The sequence below is a fragment of the Dipodomys spectabilis genome, unplaced genomic scaffold (assembly GCF_019054845.1).
Source record: "Dipodomys spectabilis isolate Male_0828 unplaced genomic scaffold, ASM1905484v1 ptg000095l, whole genome shotgun sequence".
Taxonomy (NCBI): domain Eukaryota; kingdom Metazoa; phylum Chordata; class Mammalia; order Rodentia; family Heteromyidae; genus Dipodomys; species Dipodomys spectabilis.
The window spans coordinates 29,289,205-29,309,265 of record NW_024870772.1 but is presented as its reverse complement, the minus strand read 5'-3'; the positions used below and the strand labels follow the sequence as shown (position 1 = coordinate 29,309,265).

At 43.1% G+C, this 20,061-nt stretch overlaps 1 pseudogene; it reads right to left on the bottom strand.

Annotated features, from left to right (window-relative positions):
- Positions 1-7,335: 7,335 nt before the first annotated feature.
- LOC122112647 lies at positions 7,336-14,031 on the bottom strand (annotated as a pseudogene).
- Positions 14,032-20,061: the final 6,030 nt, after the last annotated feature.

Genomic DNA, 20,061 nt, shown 5'->3' with positions numbered 1-20,061 from the left:
TTTAACCAGCAAAAAGCCAGTAGAGATGTGGCACAACTAGTAGGGTTCCAGCCTTTAGTGAAAATGACAAGAGTGTGGGACCTTGAATTCGAGCTCCAGATTGATGTGTGGTATGGTGTGTGTGTGTGTGTGTGTGTGTGTGTGTGTGTGTGTGCGTGTGTGTGCGCACGCGCGCACGTGCATGCACACCTGTACATACCCACCCACACCCACACCCACACAGTGCCATTTCGGGCTTATTTCCCTTAGGAGGATGCAGTTCATTGTAATTGGAATGTTAATTCATTTATGTTTATATGGTAAGTCTTTACCTTACTTCAAGGCACAAAGCAGTTAAATGGTATAGGTGTTGTGTTATCTTTTTGAGCTAGGTGGGTTGTATTTATTAGATGAGTGTGGTCAGACCTTTGACAGAGTCAGACTTGAAATACCAATATGCTTGTAACTTAGGTTTTCAACTTTTATTGTTTTTCCCCCTCTAAGGGACTCTCATTCATGAGACTAATACAATTAACATGCACTTAAAGTATTTAATAAGTATCATGCGCTGGTGGCTCATACCTGTCATCCTAGATACTCAGGAGACTGAGATCTAAGGATCATGGTTTGAAGAAGGCCAGGGCAGAAAAATCTGTGACACTCTTATTTCCAACTAACCACCAGAAATCTGGAACTGGTGCTGTGGCTCAAGTGGTAAAACATTAGCCTTGGGCACAACAATGCTCAGGGACAGGGCCTAGGCCTAGAGTTCAAGCCCCAGCACTGGAAAAAAAATCAAAAGTATTTCTCCCAATTGCAATTGGTCTTCCCTCACTTGGGCTTCATTAGTAAACTTCAAATGAAGAAGTCACATTATTGAACTTTCATTCATAGCATATTTCTGCAAAGCCTGATGTTACTTCTGTTTTAGGTACATCTCACTGCCACAAATATCTGGACGTGAAAGTGTGTAGCTCTGTTATTTATTCTGTGCTGGGTAATGAGCCAGGTCCTTTGCATTACTGTCAAGAATCTGGGATCACACTCCACGGTTGGTACACGTGGTCTCATGGACAAGCAGCTTTGTACTACAAGGTCCCACAGCTGGGAGGTAGAGCAGGAATGAGAGCCCATGTCTGCCTCCAAACCTGCCCTGCCCATAGCAGTCTCTCTTCCTTCCATATTTTGTCCTTCCTTAATAAGAAGCAGTTCTCAACAATTTGGTGATGACTTCAAGGGTATGGGTGTATCTGACCTGGGGCAGTGCCCCAAACTTGGCACATGATAATGGAGAGCCTTGTCTTATAATTACTGTCCCTAGAGGCAAAACTCAGATGCACAACATTATTTCCAGAAGGAACCTCAGGCAAACTTATTCAGCTTGGGGAAAGAGCAAGTTCATGATTCCTTCCTCTCCACTGCAGCCTGAGTAGACTGACACATCATGGAGGGGTCCTGCTGAACCTTCCAGCATTACCTATTTCTAAAAAACCATAAATCCAGGCACCTGAGGTGGGGACCCCCACTAAGTACTTTGGAGCTGCAAGACAATGTAATCTTTTCTTTTTCAGAATGTGGAAGGTCTGTCATGCCTTTGTCTTTGATGATATCTGGGGATTCTTATTGAATATTGCCCCTACACTGAAGGTCTCAGGCAATGACCCATTTGAAATGCTCCCAGAGAGCCATGGGGTTGAGAGTGTGGATCCCCTTGGGACTGTGCCCTCATCCCTCAGTAGGGGACGTGTCCCCTAACCACATCTTCCTGCATGAAAGATGGGGCATTTTCATAACACTCATGAGAATATGTCTGGCTATCTAGTATGAGAACTTGCAATTGTGATATGATTGTTAAAAATGGTTACAGTCCTTCCTGCTGTTTGATGTGACTCTTTTATTTTTTCCCATTTATAATGCTTGCATATTTAGGAGGCTGATGTCGGTTTTTGACTTTTCCACTCTGTAGACATAGTATCAAAATAGTTACCACATAAAATGTAAATGGTATCCTACATCTCAAATCTCAGTGATTAATATTTGTTTTCCTTCAGTGAACAAGTACCTCATACATTTGTTTTTCATTGATGTATCCAGGGGATACAATTTATCAGGTGTATATCAACAGTCCATTTACCGCTTTATCTTTTCTCATTGGCTACAGTACAAGTATGATTGTCAGTTATTATCTCTGCATTACTGGCTGGTTATTTATTGAAAGAGCAGAGAAACTGACATTGTTATTTTCTAAATCACTGTCTAAGGCCCGCAGGACTTTCCGCTAAATGTCAAACCAATTTATCAAAGAATCACTCTCCTCTGCATGAAAGTGATTTCCAGCATGTATAAAACATATGCCTACCTGTACTTAATGCACAACAGTGTCGGTTGGTTAGGGAAATTTCACAGGGATGCTCATAAAACATTGAAGCAGCTTCCTTGTATTTGAAGCAATACAGAGAGGATTGCTCACGTGCCACTGGGTCACACCTTAGAGAATACGCAGATGAGTGTGACTCCTCCCTGCTCTGCAGTAGCTCCGGCTCATGCTCATGTATGGGTGGTGACATATGCAATCACAGAGTGTTTCTGCACACAGCACTACCTCCCTGGTGAGCAGGGCTCTGCTGAGTGGTGCCTGGAAGGCCCCATCTCTGCCCACTCAGGGCCAGGCGGTTAGGTCATTGCATTCAGAATGATTTTCAGAACTTTTCCAGGGATGGGCACAGACAGCACTTCCATTGGCCAAGAAGTCAGTGGACACAGCTCAGAGCTGAATGGCTGTGTGGGAAACTAGCCCCCTCCACAATAAAGGAAGGGCACTGTACCTTGTAAGTAGCCTGATGAGCAGGGAAGTCCATTTTCCTAAGTTCAAATGACCAGAAAAAATGGCACATTAGATAGTAGATGCTCTTATATATAGCTTTGTCTGGAGGGCTCAAGGTTCTGGTGGCTACAGTTATGATTTTGGGGATCCTTCTCTTGCCCAGTCACCAAACAGCCCTTCCCTCTGACCTCCATGGTCACATAGCATGAAAAAGAACTAAATTGGCTTCTACAGAAAACCCCAGAAAGCAGTTTGGTTTTGGGTTTGTCTCCATTGGGGTCTGTCACCCAGAAATGCTACATCTCTACAAAGCAGGGACATGATTCCCTGGTGGCACTGATTGGCCTCAGGCCAACGCAAGTCTCCACAGTGACTGCCTGGCCTGGCCCAGATTGCACTTGGCTTCTTTACAGACGTGGCTCTCTTACACATCCCTGGTCAAGGTAATGAGGCTCCTCCTCCCCCACCTTTTTTTTCCTCAGGCTGGTAATATGTATTATTTCAGGTAATCTTCACATGGAATGGCTGGGTTCAAACAGTTTAGCTAAAATATGTATGAAGGAGAAATCTGTTTTATATGAGCTAAGTGCCTTTGATCTGTGACATTGGAGGCGGTGGTGAATCACCAGTCACCCTTCCTCCCCTGAATCAGCAGCCTGAGCTTGCATTTCGTTTCCAGAAATGGCTTCTGGCTGGTTCTGCCCTCCAGCACTTCCTCCAAGTTTGGTTTAACATTCTTTGGATCTTAAATAGGTATCTCCTAAAAGGCAGATCCTTGGATGAGAAAGAATAGAACTGGGCACCAGTGGCTCTTGCTGGTAATCTTAGCTACTCAAGAGACTGAGATCTGAGGATCACAGTTGGAAGCCACTCCCAGACAGGAAAGTTTGTGAGACTCTTATCAGCAATTAACTAGCAAAGAGCCTGAAGTAGACGTCTGGCCCAAGTAGTAGACCACCAGCTTTGATGGAGAAAGCCAAGTGAGAACATGAGGCCTCTGAGTTCAAGTTCCAGTACTGGCACCAAAAAAAAACCGGGGTTGGGGGAGATGAGAAGGAATGGGAAGGGAAAACAAAGAAGGAGGCAACAATGCTTGATAAGAAATGTACTCATTACCTTGCCCATGTAATTGTAACCCCTCTGTACTATATTTTCACAATAAAAAAAGCCATTTCTGATCCCACACACACAAAAAAAGAAGGATAATAGGTCGAAGATGATTAAAGTATGTTATGTAAGTTTGTGGAAATACCACAATGAAACCCCTTTGATATATGCTAGCAAATAAAAATAAATAAATGAAAGGCAAATCCCTGGGCAATATGTGAGCTGAATGACAGTCAATTTGAGGCTGTGGTACAAGAAAAGACTCATCCAAAATGGGCAGGAACCATAGATTGGACTGTTGATCATGTCCATCCACTCACAGTGAAGCAGGAATGTTTTGCCCTCATTTCATGTTAGGAATACTTCACAATTCCACTGGAGGCTGGGTTGCAGAGTGGAAGGCCCTTGGCATATCCAGGCATCTCTTAACATCTATTGGGGGCTCGGTCTTGGACCCAAGGGGATCCAAATCCATGGACGCCCAAGTCCCTTCCACAAGATGGTATAGTATTTTCACCCTCCCATATACTCTAAACTTCCGTCCATTACAATGTCCACAACAATGCAAGTGCTGGGTAATTACTGTGTTATGTTGGGAATCATTACAAGGTAAAGAAGCTGTAATACAGAGATAATTTGTTTTGGTGTTTCTGATGTTTGGTTTGATCTTTGGTGAAAATGGAACCCATGAACATAGAGAGCTGAGTGTGGGTATATGTATGTATGTATCATATATGTTAGTAATATGTACAACGATACATATATGTCCCGACCCGCAGGACTTCAACGAGGGCAATGAACCTAAACGAGAAGGAATGAAGGGACAAGAGACACGAAGAATGACAGCAAGACAGGGATCCTGATCAAGCTGCTAAATTTTATTTTTCACACAGCTGTATTTATAAGGAAGCTTTTTCATTGGCCGTCATTGGCCGAAGCAGCTGTAGGATGTTTGCTTAAGGCAAGGTGAAAAAGGTGGTCGGTCTTTAGCAGCTACAGGGTGTTTACTTAGGGCGTGGTGAAAAGGTGGGATTCTGTAAACTCAGCCTCAAATTGTTCCAGTGAGATAGTTAAGCCTATTATGTTGAGAGACTCAACTTTTGGCTCCCAACACATATATATGTATACATATAGTGTATATGGTAGGCACATCTTTCCCATAAATGATCATGGGGACAAAATACCTTTCATGTTACAGAAAACCTAAAACTGATATCATTGTACCACCTGTTGGGAGACAGTAATTTTATGCCATCCACTACTTTGTTACTGGGATATTTTAATTAGTGAAGTAAATGGAGAAATACGGTTTAATTTATGTTGATCAGTTATGGAGTTTATTTATTTAGTTAGTTGTGGGGGTGAACTCAGGGTCCGGGCACTACCTTTGAGCTCTTTCATTCAAGGCTAGTGCTCTATCACTTTGAGCCACAGAGCCACTTCTGTTTTCTATTAATTGGACTTTCCGGTCCAAGCTGGATTTGAACTGCAGTCTTCAGATTTCAGTCTCCTGAGTAGCTTGAGTTACAGGCCAGAGCCAGGGTTTATATTTTAGTGTATCTACAGTCCTACTAGTCTCTAGTCTTTTCTCTGCCCCCAGCACCTACACCCTTCTTCTTCTATGCCTAGATACACAGAATGCATTCATAGAATTCATAGGTTGCAGAGGAATGAGAACACCATGTGGTATGCAGGCAGGGAGAAAGGTTTATTTTCCAAACTGCTGGCTGGCCTCTGGTCAGGTTGGAAGCCCATGCAGCTGGAAAAGGGTCGAGCCACCTCCAGGCTAGGACTTATCAAGGCCAGGGTCGGGAGAAGGTGTGGCCATGCAAGATGCAGATGTGACCTCCAGGAGGGGGGAGGTGACTGCCTCCAGGTGGGCCAATTACCTAGGAGATGCAGGTACCTACTGAACAGAGACTTAGCCTAGAGGACTGAGGAGTCTGCTCTGTCTTCTCTGGGTGGACCATACAGTTTATATTTTTTATATTAAGTGAAGGAAGCTAAGCCCAAAGAAACATAGGTCCCATCGTTTCCCTTATTTGCAATATCTAGTATATGTATGAGTCAAGCAGAAAAGGTCAGATAATGTGATGTTAGGAAAATGAACCCTTAGATATGTATTTAAATGTTTTTTTTTCTTTCATGCATTTGTTTCTAATGCATTTATAAGATTATTTCTTTGTTGCTTTGTATGTCCCTCCCCCACAGTATAACCCCTGCTTTAACTATATTTGATGTCGGTACAATTTGTGGAGGAGAAGGGGAAAAACAAGTCGTGTAAGGATAACTCCACAGTTATCCTGTTACAACAATGAGAAGTACAAGTTGTTATGTCGAAAACGAACTTTACAACTTTGGTGGGGGGGGGGAGATGGGGGGGGAGGCTGGGAAGGGATGTGAAGGGTAAACAAAGGAGGAGGTTGCAATGCTTGATAAGAAATGTACTCATTATCTTGCCCATGTAATTGTAACCCCTCTGTACAGTATGTTCACAATAAAAATTAAAAATTAAAAAAAAATTTAACTGTTGCTTGGCTCTTTGAAGGCTTTTCTTAAACTACCCTCATTAGGTGATAACAATGGCTAGTCAAGGGCTGGGAAGGTGGCTCAGTGGTAGAGTGCTTGCCTTGCATGCATGAGGCTCTGGGTTTGATTCCTTAGCACACATAAGCAGAAAAAGGCAGAAGTGGTGCTGTGGCTCAAGTGGTGAGTGCTAGCCTTGAGCTGAAGAGCCCGGGAACAGCGCCAGGCCCAGAGTCAGGCCCCACAACACACACACACACACACACACACACACACACACACACACACACACACACACACACACACACACACACACACACACGTCAAGAGGCCAGGTGAGCCTGCTGCCAGAGTTCAGGCCCCACAACACACACACACACACACACACACACACACACACATACACACACACACACACACACATACACACACACACACACACACACACACACACACACACACACACGCTAGTCAAGAGGCCAGGTGAGCCTGCTGCCAGTGCCTATCAAGCTTCGCCTATTGTGCATACCTTTCACCAAGGTCTGAATTTTCCCAGGCCAGGATTGTCAGGGGTGAGGGCTCTCACAGTCCTGGAAGTTGCAGGCTTTTGCATAGGCCTCCTGGATCCTCCCAGCAGCAACAAACTTTTCATTCAATGCAGCCTTAGGGTGGGGCTGGGGCAGGCATGCAACCTCCTGCAGTGGGAACAGAGAGACTACAGCATATGTATTCTGTGTGCTTCCATATAACTAGAAGGGAAAAGGAGAGCCTCGGGGGAGCCACCAGGGCCTTTGCCTCTGGAGAGGACGCCAACACTGGCATTGGCTTAGAATCACAGGCTGCTGTCCTTGGAGCATCCTGATTGTTACATAAGACTCAGGACCAGGTCTGACAAGACCTCAGGGGGTGAGGCTCTGCGGTGGCCTTTTCTCATTGGCTTGTGCACAATGAGGCATGGATGCTAATTCCTGCAGATGTCTTGCAGAGGCAGAGAGAGTAGTTCTCCTTGTGTGGCTGGTAAATGTACAATAATGATCGTGTTTTCCCTGGCAGTCTGTGAAAAGTGCATTCATCTTGATGGTACAGAAGAAATTTGATAAACCTAGAAAAAGATAAATAGATCTATAGATCTTTCAACATCAATATTTGTTCTTCAGTGGTCAATGTATCAATATATCCACTACCATCATTTTATTTCTTGTCAGTCATGGGCCTTGAACTCTGGGCCTGGGTGCTGTCTCTGAGCTTTTCAACTCTTCTTGGACTGGTGATTCATATCCGTTAACTCACTCAACTTAAACACCAGTCTCATCCCCACTAGCTTTTCCACAACTACCATCTTTTCACCATGAAGGTTCATGAGATTTCCAAGTTCAAACTTGGGTTTCTTCAGCATTTTTACTTTTCTAACAAAGACATTATTGATAAGTAGACCTGCAAGCCTTTTCTATGTCTTTCCCAATGCTGTCTGCAATCAAGGTATTAACTACTTCTTTCAAGCCATTTGTCTGCACTTCTCCAGTCATGATTTCCATCATTTTCTTCTGAATTTGGCAGACCTCTTGATGTCTGGTTGTGGTGTATTTTTAGTAAAACCAACACAGGACAGATGAAGCAAATAACCATTTTCAGTCTTGACATCATCATGAACTTCAATCATGGCCTGTTGTTTTCTGACCATGAAGCACACTATGTCCCAGGTGAGATCCATGTCATGGATGTTGGTCAGGCAGTTCTTGCCCTGAACACCTCAGTATTTAGCTTGAAATTTCTAAATGCCACTTCATCATTCTGCAGATCAGCCAGGCTCACTTCAAACACTGGATCCTTCAGGCCATCAGATACGATTTTGATTCCTTGAGTCCTCATGACTAGTGTTTTCTGTTATTTATTACATTGAATATAGCTGGTGCTTCCGCTTCATGCCAATCTTTCTTAGAAAATGTACCTATTTCTGTCTTCTTGGCTCCCCTTGTAGAAGGGGACCACACCACCGGCAATTAAAACCTAGAAGATCTTTTTTTTTTTTTCAACTTCAAATGGTATTTATTTCTTTCTGATAAAAATATCTAAACACACACAGTGAGACCAAAAGAGAATGTGAATGAGGAGGAGGAGGAGGAGAAGAAAGTGGAGAAAGAAGAGGAGGAGGAGGTGGAGAAGAGGAGAAGGAGTAGAAGGTAGAAAAGAGGAGGAAAAGGTAGGGAAGGAAGATCTAGATGAGGGGCAGAAGGTAGAGAAAGAGGAGGAGAAGGTGGGAAGGAGAAGGAGGAGAAGAAAGTGGAAAAAGGAGGGGAAACAGGAGGAGGAGGTGGGGAACGAAGAGGAAGAGAAGGAGCAGAAGGTGGAGAAAGAGGAGAAGGTGGAAAGGGGAGAGGAGGAGAAGACAAAAGTGGAGAAAGAAAAAGGAGGAGGAGAAGGTGAAGGAGGAGAAGTAGAAGGAGGTAGAGTAGTAGGAGGGACAAAAGGTGGAGAAAGAGAAGGAAAAGGTGGAGTGGGAGGAGGAGGAGGAGGAGGAACGTCAGAAGAAGCAGCATCAGCAAAAGGTGAAGGAGGAGGAGGAGGAAGAGAAGGAGGAAAAGGAGGAGGACGAGGAGGAGGAGGAGGAGGTGGAGGAGGAGGTGGATAAGGAGAAGCCACGTCTATTTTGGGCATGCTACTTTGGGGCACAATACCATTTTTAAAAAGGAAAACATTCTCATATTTCTAACCTCCCCTGTGTTGTTGTTATTTTTTGTTGTTTGGTTTTTTTTGGGTCCGGTCGTGGGGCCTGAACTCTGGGCCTGGGCGCTGTCCCTCAGCTCTTCAGCCCAAGGTTAGTGCTCTACCATTTGAGCCACAGCGCCACTTCCAGCTTTTTTCTTTTTGTTTATGTGGTGCTGAGGAATCGAACCCAGGGCCTCATGCGTGCAAGGCAAGTGCTCTACCACTGAGCCACCTTCCCAGCCCTGCTGTTGCAGTTTTATTTGTTCTTCATTCTTTTTTTATTTTTATACATTTCTTATTGTAAAAATACTATATAGAGGGGTTACAGTTACACGAGCAAGGCAATGAGTACATTTCCTATCAAGCATTGTTGCCTCCTCCTTTGTTTTTCCCCTACCATCCCTTCCCTCCCACTGTCCTTCATTCTTAAATTTAGGTATTTCATTAAAGGTGTTGGATTCTAATTATTCAATAATACACTGCTTATATTGTGATGCTTAGAAAGCTTATTTGAGATATTTGAATTTAATAATTTTGAATGTATCTATATCTATTATCTCTATATCTCTATCTATGCCCATACTGGGAGCTTGAACCAAGGGCCTGGGTGCTGTCCCTGAGCTTTTGTGCTTAAGGCTAGTACTCTACCTCTTGAGCCACAACTCCATTTCTGGCTTTTTGGTGATTTAATAGGAGATAGGAGTCTCATGGATTTTTCTAACCAGGTTGGCTTGGAATCATGGTCCTCAGACCTTATCCTTCTGAATAGCTAGGATTATAGATGAGCCACTGACACTCAGCTATTTTACATAAGTTTTATTTTAAAAATATGCCCAATAAGCCAGGCGCCGGTGGCTCACGCCTATAATCCTAGCTACTCAGGAGGCTGAGATCTGAGGAGCTCGGTTCAAAGCCAGCCCAGGCAGGAAAGTCCATGAAACTCTTAGCTCCAATAAACCACCAAACCAGAAGTGGTGCTGTAGTTTTAAGCTGAAGAGCTGAGTGACAGTGCTCAGGCCCAGAGTTCAAGCTCCACGACCAACAACAACAACAACAAAAATATGCCCAATAATATTCCTTGGTGATTCCACCTTTGTTGGGTTTTAGGTAAATTAGCCCAATTTTATTTGTAGTCAATGATACTTGAACTCAAAGGCTCACGCTCTTTCTTGTTTGTTTTTTTTTTTTTTTGCTCCACTATCTTTACCACTTGAGTCACAGCTCCAGTTCCAGTTTTTCCCTGGCATAAATTCTGTACTCTATGATGTGTGTATTAACACTGAATAATACTCCCTGATTACGTTTTGTTTTTTTCTTTGTGCCACTACTGAGGCTTGGACTCAGTGTCTGGGTGCTAACCCTGGGCTTTTTTTTTTTTTTTTTTTAACTCAGGGTGGTGTCCTAAGTTTTTGCGCTCAAAGGTAGTCTCGAACACTTTGAGCCACAGCTCCATTTCTGATTTTCTTGTGGTTAATTGGAGATAAGAATGTTATAGACTTTGCTGCCCAGGCTAGCTTTGAACTATGATTCTCAAATCTCAGCCTTCTGAGTAGCTACAATCACAAGTGTGAGTCACCAGGACCTGGCTACTTGAGTTTTGTTTTTTTTTTTAATTTGTTATTATAGAGTTGATATACAGAGGGGTTACACTTATTTGAATCAGGTAGTGGGTAATGAGTACAATTCTTTTATTGGGGGGGGGGGGGGTTCCGGTCATGGGGCCTGAACTCTGGGTCCGGTCGTGGGGCCTGAACTCTGGGCCTTGAGCTCTTCAGCTCAAGGCTAGCGCTCTACCACTTGAGCCACAGCGTCACTTCTGTCTTTTTTCTTTTTACTTATGTGGTGCTGAGGAATTGAACCCAGGGCCTCATGCATGTAAGGCAAGCGCTCTACCACTGAGCCACCTTCCCAGCCCTAATGAATACAATTCTTTTTGAGCCATATCTCCCTTTTCCTCGCTGTTTCCTAGTGTTTTCCTCCCATCCCCACCGGTAATATATCCAGTTCATTTTCCACATGGTGTCTATTGAGTACCACTGTTGTATTTGTTTGTCCTTGTTCCACCTTTTCTGTACCCCATTATCCTCCCAAATACAAACTAACAAACAGGACAACAGGAAACAAAAATGCCACAATGACAACTAAAAATTGTCTCATTTCTTTTCCTGGAGTTCATTTCATAAAATATTTTATAAAATCATATGCACATAGCTATTGAGCCTTTGTCAACCACTCCTATGCATATTCTCCTTTGGATTCAGTGTGTGAACATATAAAGCCCTATATAATTTATCATGTCCCAGAACCTCTGTGTATGTTTGTGTGTGTGTGCCTGTGTGTGTGTGTGTGTGTGTGTGTGTTTAATCATTCAGTGTGTTTAGTTGTAGAGATAAGCACACTGTAATTACCACAAATGAGGGAAACCATGTAGCCTATGTTTCTTTGGCTCTGGCTTACTTAGCCTCATATATTTTTTTCCAAGTCTGAACATTTCCTTATCAATGGTGCAATATCATTCTTTCTGATGGATAACTAGAGTTCCATTATGCACATATACCATATCTTAGAGCACATTTCTGGCTTTCTTGAAGGTTAATTGGAGATAAAGACTCTAATGGACTTTCCTGCCTGGGCTGGCTTCCAAGAACTGTGATCCTTAGATCTCAGCCTCCCGAGTAGTGAAGGATTATAGACGTAAACTGTTAGGTTTTTAAAAAGAGGTTGCTGAGTAAGAACAGCACCATGCACGTGGTATTCAGGTAAAGGATAGGTTTATTCAGTAGACCTGCTGGAACCAGGCCAGGTTGGCATTCCATGCGGCTGGCAAAGAGGGTGTCTGGCCCTGGGCTAGGCCTTATCTAGGGTAGGGGTGGAGAAAGGTGTGGCTAGGTAAAGGGAGGTGGGACCAAGTAAGAGGAGGTGGAACCAGGTGGGAGAAAGCTATGGCCACATCAGATCCAGATGTGACATCAGCAGATGCAGATGTGACCTCTTCCAGGTGTCCCATTTGCCTAAGTAATACAGGTACTGGGCAGGGTCTGCTCGCCATCCAGGAATGGACCTTACATTAACCACAAACACCAAGCTTATTTCCAAACCTCATCTTTATTTTTTTTGACAATTACCCCTAAGTGATTCCAGTTTGAGTGTCTCATTGCAGTACTTCTTGTGTAGCTTTAAATTTTTTCTCTAAACCAGAAGCATTAGAATTTATAGGCATAGGCAGACACTTCTTGAAGAGTTCCCAGGCACAGCAAATAGGAGAGAGACTTAACAAATGGGATAACATCAAAATAAAAAAAAAAAATCTGCACAGCAAAACACACAATTACTAACTTAAAAAGGCAACCAATAGACTGGGAGAAGATCTTTACCAGCAATACATCCAACAAAGACCTAAAGGCAAAATATACAAGGAGCTCAAGAAATTTACTTCATCTCAAAATAACCTCTAAAAAAAACAATAAATGGCAAATGAGCTAAAGAAAAACTTCTAAGAAGAAGTAAACAAAATGGCAAATAGACACATAAGAAAACACTCAACATCCCTGGCCATAAAGGAAATGCAAATCAAGACAACTGAAATTCCACCTCAACCCCAGTTAGACTGGCCAACATCAAGAAATTGAACAATAACAAATGCTGGCAGGGATGTAGAAAAAAAGGAACCAATTGAAATGTTGGGGGAAATGTAAACTAACTACTGTGGAAGGCAGTCTGGAGGTTCCTCAAAAAGTGAGACATAGAAGCAATAGTCCTAACATTACCACTCTAACCATGAGACTACCATATACCAGGAGTTTAGATCAAGTCTCCAATCTATGTCCAGGCTTCCTATCTCCAGAGAATCTGGAGGATTTGAACAGACACTTCTAGGAGCTGGCAGCTGCTCTAGCCTTGAGCTATCTGCAAAACCAGCAGCTCAGGGAGGAAATGGAAAAAAAAAAAACCTCCTTGATGCAGCAAAAGGGAGACATGCAGGATCAACTGGAGAAACAGAAGATGCCACCAGATGATGGCCTGTGAGCAGGGGGCTCTGAGGAAAGATGGTGCCCTCCACAAGCTAACAATACATATTCTGCTCTCAGAGCAATGTGATTTGGGCTCTGCCCTGGTCCAGATATAGCAAGTGGCCAACTAGAGAGCTTTAGAGCATGAGGGTCTTCCCAGCTGCCTTCAGGCTTTGCATGAGTGCATCATAGAGCTGGAGATGACATTGTAGTCTCCACCACATATAATCAAACAGACAGGAGCAACTTAGAGCTCACTAAGACCTGGATGATGCGAAGCTGCAGCTACACAAGAAGACCAGGAACTATGTGACCTAGAGGACCACAACTCAAAGCTGCAGGAGAGGCAGCAATTTCTCTTGAGTGAGAAAACTGGCATGAAGCTGAAAATCCGGGAGCAGACAGAACTGCTCCATCAAGTCTTAAGTGAATGTGGACCTCCAGGTCAAAACCAAATGTTCCAACAACCATTGGACAGAGGATGGCAACCCCAAAGGACTAGATGCCAAAACCACAAAGTGAAAAGAAGCACAAGTTAAAGGATGTGAAGATGGAGGGCCCAACATGGAGGGAGAAGATGTGGCAGTTGGAGCAGATGGGTATCATGACAGAGGAGACAGAGCATGGATTAGAGCTGGAGACTGACATGGTTCATCTAAGGAAGGCCAGCCAGCCTGCCCAACCCAGAGAGAGGATGAGGAGGAGCTTCAGGAGCTGCTGATGCTCCTTGCTGGGAGCACCCAGAATGCCAGGGACAGAAGCTGTCACCCAGAACCCTCCTGCTGAGCTCATGCCAGATCCTCCTGTGGTCACGGGAGGAGCATTGAGGTTTCGAAGAGTTGAGGCGCTCATACTATGTGGGACCTGTCCTACAGCCATGGGGGCATTTGCTTCTGGAGATCCTCAGTACAAGGGAGATCTTGCAGCTTCTGTCCAAGATGGCAGAGTGCCAGCGCAAAGCCTTGAACAACCCTTGCCTCGCCAGGGGTTGTTGGAGAAGGATTTGGAAGTAGTGGTTGCCTGAAGATCCCACAGCCAAATCTGGAAAGGCGGGGCTGTGTCTCTGGCCCACATTTGGCTCTGTTACCCTAATCCTTGCTGACCTATCCTTGCTCCTCTGTTTTTGCCCCCCTGTTCTTACCTCCCCAATCTCTGCCTCCACCTTATTCCCTCCCTCCCTCCTCCACTGTGTCCCTGCTACCTGTCTCTGCCTCCGTATCCCTGCCATCCTAGTCCTTGCTACCTTGTCTCTGCCATTCCATGCCTGCTACTCAGTCCCTGCTATGCAAGTCCTTGCTAGTAGAGGGCAGAGTGATCAAAGGCTGTCCACGTGAGACTCCTATCCTATTATGGCACATTAGGTCACAGCAGGTAGGTGGCATTCTCTCAGGATTTTTTTATTATTATTAGAGGGAAAGAGATCCAGCACAGACTGCTAAGAAGTGACCCAAATTCTAGGGATATCAGCAGACTATTGTTTGCCAGAGGAAGAAGAGACCCAGGAAGGTTAGTGCAAAAGAGCAAATTCTATACAAAGGAATTTGGGGAGATAATATAGGTTTGTTATACTCATGATAATTGTTTTGTGTTTTAGTTATTTCATGAAGTACATTTATGTGTTACTTATATTCTTGAGTTTTTGTATGATCACATTAGTGATATTCAGTATTTCATGCTATATGTTAGTGTATTTGTGCATCTATCAAAATGTATTGAACTCTCTCCCAGCAATAGTGAGTTTGATGGGTTTTTTGTTTTGCTTTCCTTTTTTTTGTTTATGCCAGTCCTGGACTTGAACTCAAGCCTGGGCACTGTCCTTGAGCTTTTTTTCCCTCAAGGCTAGCACTCTACCACTTGAGCCACAGATCCACTTTGGATTTTTGGGTGGACAATTGGAGACGAGAGTCTCACAAACATTCCTGTCCAAGCTGGCTTTGAACCACAATCCTCAGATCTCAGCCTCCTAAGATTGTTTGAACCATTGACACCTGGTTTGTATGTTCAAAGACCACAGTGGGGATATGGAAGTGAGCAGCAGAATAAAACCTGGAAAAAAAAAAAGATGATTAAAGCTGAAAGTCTGAAGGGAAGGGCTAGTAGTAAGGGCAATGACAAAAGACAAAGTTCTTCACAATGGAATCTGGGAGGGAGAGGATGTTTTATGTTGTTGCATAGAGTTATTATTTGAGGAATAGATTCACATTATTTGAAACACATTGTTTTATACTATATGATTGTACATTCATAACTCTGCAATTTCCAAAAATGCATTGAATTTATACTAGCAATGGTGAATTTTCTAGTGTCTATGTTAAAATGCCATAGTAGGCATATTAAAGAAAGAAATCAATAAAACTTTAACAAAAAATGAAAACATTAGTCGGGCACTGGTGGCTCACGCCTATAATTCTAGCTACTCAGGAAGCTGAGATCTGAGGATTGCAGTTTGAAGCCACCAGAGCAGGAAAGTCTGTGAGAGTTTTATCTCCAATTAACCACAAAAGCCATAAATGGAGTTGAGCTCAAGTGGTAGAGCACTAGCCTAGAGCAAAAAAGAAAAGAAAAAGCTCAGGTACAGAGCCCAGGTTCTGAGTTCAAAACTTGGCGCCAAGAGGAAAAAACAGGAAAACATTAAGCTGAATAAATGTGAAGAAAAATTTATGGATATTCCAAATGGAGATGTGCTGCAATTGAAAAATACACACCAAGTACACTATTTTATGTAATAGAAAAAATAAAGATTATAGACTGATTGGAAGCACATCTATAATGTATAAAATGTCTCAATAATCATTCATTGAAACATGTTGATATAATTCATATTGGATATTGTTGGTTAAATAATAACTAAACATAGAACTTCCCTATGATCCACCTATACCACCCTTGGGCATCTACCCAGATCATTACAAGATACAGTATACATGTGTATCCATGTTCATTGCTGCACTATTCACAATAGCCATGTTATGGAAACAGAATTCTGAACATTTGAAATACTACTTATCAAAATGAACTTCAGGAAATGGAAACTTTGGTTTTTGCTTTTTTTTTTTGTCTTTTTAAAGGAGCAAAGACTGGAAGCAGAAATGGAAGGAGGAAGGGTAGACAAATTCAGTCATGGTATTCAATATACACTGAAAATGTGGGAAATGAACTATGCAACTTGTGGTCAGGAAAGGAGTGGGAAACTGGGGGAAAGTGAAGGAAGAGGTGGCATCCAAACAAGAAACGTACTGTACCTGACTTATGAAATGGTAACCCCTCTATACAACACCTTAATAAGAACAATGAAAATATTTTTTTCTCCAAACCAAGGCAAATAGAGCCATATAAAACATGTTTGGGAGTGTAAACTTGTTCAACCACTTTGGAAAGTATGGAGGTTCCTCAAAAGACTCTACATAGAGCTCCCCTATGACCCAGCAATCCCACTTTTGGGCTTTTACCTGAATGATCACAAACAAGACCATACCAAAGCTACCAGCACAACTGTTTATTGCAGCATTATTTACCATAGCTAAGATATGAAACCAACCTAGATGCCCTCAGTAGATGAATGGATCAAGAAAATGTGGTATATATGCACAATAGAATTCATTGCCTCCATCCGAAAGAATGGCATTGCCCCATTTGTTAGGAAATGGAAAAACTTGGAAAAAGTTATATTAAGTGAAGTAAGCCAGGCCCAAAGAAACATAGGTCCCATGGTTTCCCTTATTTGCAATAACTAGTATATGTCTGAGACAAGCAGAAAAGGTCAGATAAGTTGATGTTAGGCAAAATGAACCCCAAGATAAGGACTTAAGTGTTTTTCTTTTTGCTAATGTTTCTAACGTATTTATAAGGTGATTTTTTTGTTGCTTTGTATGTCCCTCCCCCCTGTTTTCACTGTATTTGATGTTGATATAATTTGGGGAGGGGAAGAGAAAAAAACAAATTGTTTAAATAGGGATAAAGGTAGACCCATTGCAATAATGAAATGTACAAGATGCTATGTCGAAAACTAAATTTTACAATTTTGGGGGGGCCGGGGGGGAGGTGTAGTCATGGATATGGGAGGGCAGGAATGGTAAGGGAGAAACAAAAGAGTAGGCAACAATGTTTGATAAGAAATGTACTCATTATCTTGCTCATGTAATTGTAACCCCTGTGTACTATATTTTCACAATAAAAAAACTTCATAAAAATAAAAAAAATATTATTAATAAACATGTCTGGGGCACTACCAGAAGACACCAATGGCCCCTCATGGGCATGGCTCAAATGTTAGAGCATCAGCTTTGAGTGAAAACACTAATCAAGAGCATGAGGCTCTGCATTGAAGCCCAATATGGGCATAAAACAATCAACTAACCAACCAGTGACAATTCCTATGTTGCTGAGATGATTCCTTGTCTCTTCCGTCTGACTTTCCCAATCTTTTCTTTTCTGTGTCAGTCCTGAAATTTGAACTCAGGGCCTGGGCCTCAATCCCTGAGCTTTTCTGTTAAGGATAGTGCTCTACTACTTGAGCTATAGTGCCTCTTCTGGCTTTTTCATGGTTAATTGGAGAGAAGCATCTCAGACTTTCCTGCCCAAGATGGCTTTGAACAACCATACTCAGATTTCAGCCTCCTGGGTAGCTAGGATTACAATGTGAGCAATTGGCACCTAGCTTACCAAATTTTTGGTTGTTAATGTATTTTTTTTTATGACTTTCACTAAGACTTGTAATGAGAAAATGAGAAAGAAAAATCCTATAGGCCTTTTCAGATGGTTACAGTCATAATAATGTAGCTTGTGGCATGGGTGCCTATGAGAAAGAGAACTGAACCACAGCACTTACTCCTCCCTGGATCTTCAGTGGATTGATACCTGGGGTTCAACAGAGAGGCTAGAAGTCTAGCACAGCTTGCCTACTCCATCGACTGTCTTATCTGGGGGATCCATTTGAAATTGCAGAGGGAGTATTCTTTCTCAGTGTAAAGCCCAGAAAGGTTACCTGTCCCCTTCAGAATCACCTGCTTTCCTCCTGGGTCACGTGTAGTCATCTGTGAAGACCCATTGCCCTGGTGGGATGAATGTGTCCTGTGTCAACCAAAGTATCAAACCCAAAACTCTTGCCCCAAATGAGCCAGATCACAGCCACTTTACTGCAGGCACTTTAGTGCTGCTGCCACCTCCTCCGGCTTCTCCTCCTTGTGCTCCCTCCTCCTGTTCCTCCTTATTGAACTCTGGAGCCTGGGCACCATCCATGAGCTATGTTGCTCAAAGTTAGCACTCTACTCCTTCGGCCGCCGTTCTGACTTTTCTGGCACTGAGAGATAAAAGTCTCACAGACTTTCTTGCCCAGGCTGGCTTTGAAGTACAACCCTCAGATCTCAGCCCCCTGAGTAAATAGGATTACAGGCATGAGCCATGGGCACCTGACTTAGTGATTGTTCTTTGAGAAGCTGAGACCAGCAAATCACAAAATGAAAAATGTCATCATACTGCTCATCCATGTGTCAGTCATGTCTCTTTTGCTCTTCCTCCACTCAGACTCCCTTCATGGTAAGCAGCTGTTTTATTTCCTTTTGGGGACAGTTTTTTTGTTTTGTTTTTGGTCAGTCATGGGGCTTGAACTCTGAGCCTCGACTCTGTTGCTGAGTTTCTCAGCTCAAGGTGAGCGCTCTACCACTTGATTCACAGCGCCACTTCCAGTTTTCTGGTGGTTAATTGGAAATCTGAGTCTCACAGAGGTTCCTGCCAAGACTAGCTAACTTTTTACTGTGATCCTCAGATCTCATCCTCATGAGTAGCTAGGATTACAGACGCAAGCCACCATTGCCTAGTTTAGGGACAATTTTGAGGCAAGATGACATTGATCAGATGGATTGAATTATGAGTTTGGTTAATCATCTGACCCAGCATTTTTTTCCTTCCTTCCTTCCTTCCTTCCTTCCTTCCTTCCTTCCTTCCTTCCTTCCTTCCTTCCTTCCTTCCTTCCTTCCTTCCATCCTTCCTTCCTTCCTTCCTTTCTTCCTTCCTTCCTTCCTTTCTTCCTTTTCTGTGTGTATGTGAGAGAGAGAGAGAGAGAGAGGAAGTGGTGCTGTAGCTCAAGCGGTAGAGCACTCACCTTGAGCTGAAGAGCTGAGGGACAGCGCCCAAGCCCAGAGTTCAAGCCCTGCAACTGACCAAAAAAAAAAAGAGAGAGAGAGATGAGAGAGAGAGAGAGAGAGAGAGAGAGAGAGAGTGAAAGAGTGTCCTGAGGCTTGAACTCAGGTCCTGTGCACTCACCCTGAGTACTTTTGCTCAAGGCCAGTGCTCTACCACTTGTGCCACAGCTCCACTTCTGGCTTTTTGCTGGTAAATTTAAGATAAGAGTCTTATAGACTTTCATGTCTAGGCTGGTTTAGAACTGTGACACTCAGATCTCAGCCTCCTGAATAGCTGGGATTACAGGGATAGGCCACCAACACGTAACTCTTTCTATGATTTTGTTTCAACTACTATACATGACAATAGCCAAGGGATTGTATAGTTTTCTTTTTCTTATTCTTTTTATTTCTTTATGTAACTTTGGAACCAACTCCCAGGAATTTAGATCTGTCATCTCTCAAGTCCATTGGTTGAGATTTAACTTGGCTGGTGGACACATAGTTGCTGTTTTTACTGCTATGTGAATCTAAGGACAGTTGGCCCTCACTCTCTCAACTTCTCTCTTTCCAGTCACAAATTACACTGAGGGCTGTTCTAGAGAATTCCATATTTGACACCCAATTATGATACCAGTTGATTAAAAAGTCTCACAGACTTCCTTGCCCAGGCTGGCTTTGAAGTATGATCCTCAGATCTCAGCTTCCTGAGTAGCTGAGATTATAGATATCAGGCCACCAGTCCCTAGCTAAGAGTTAGAATTAGATGCCACAAATTGAAGGCAAAGTG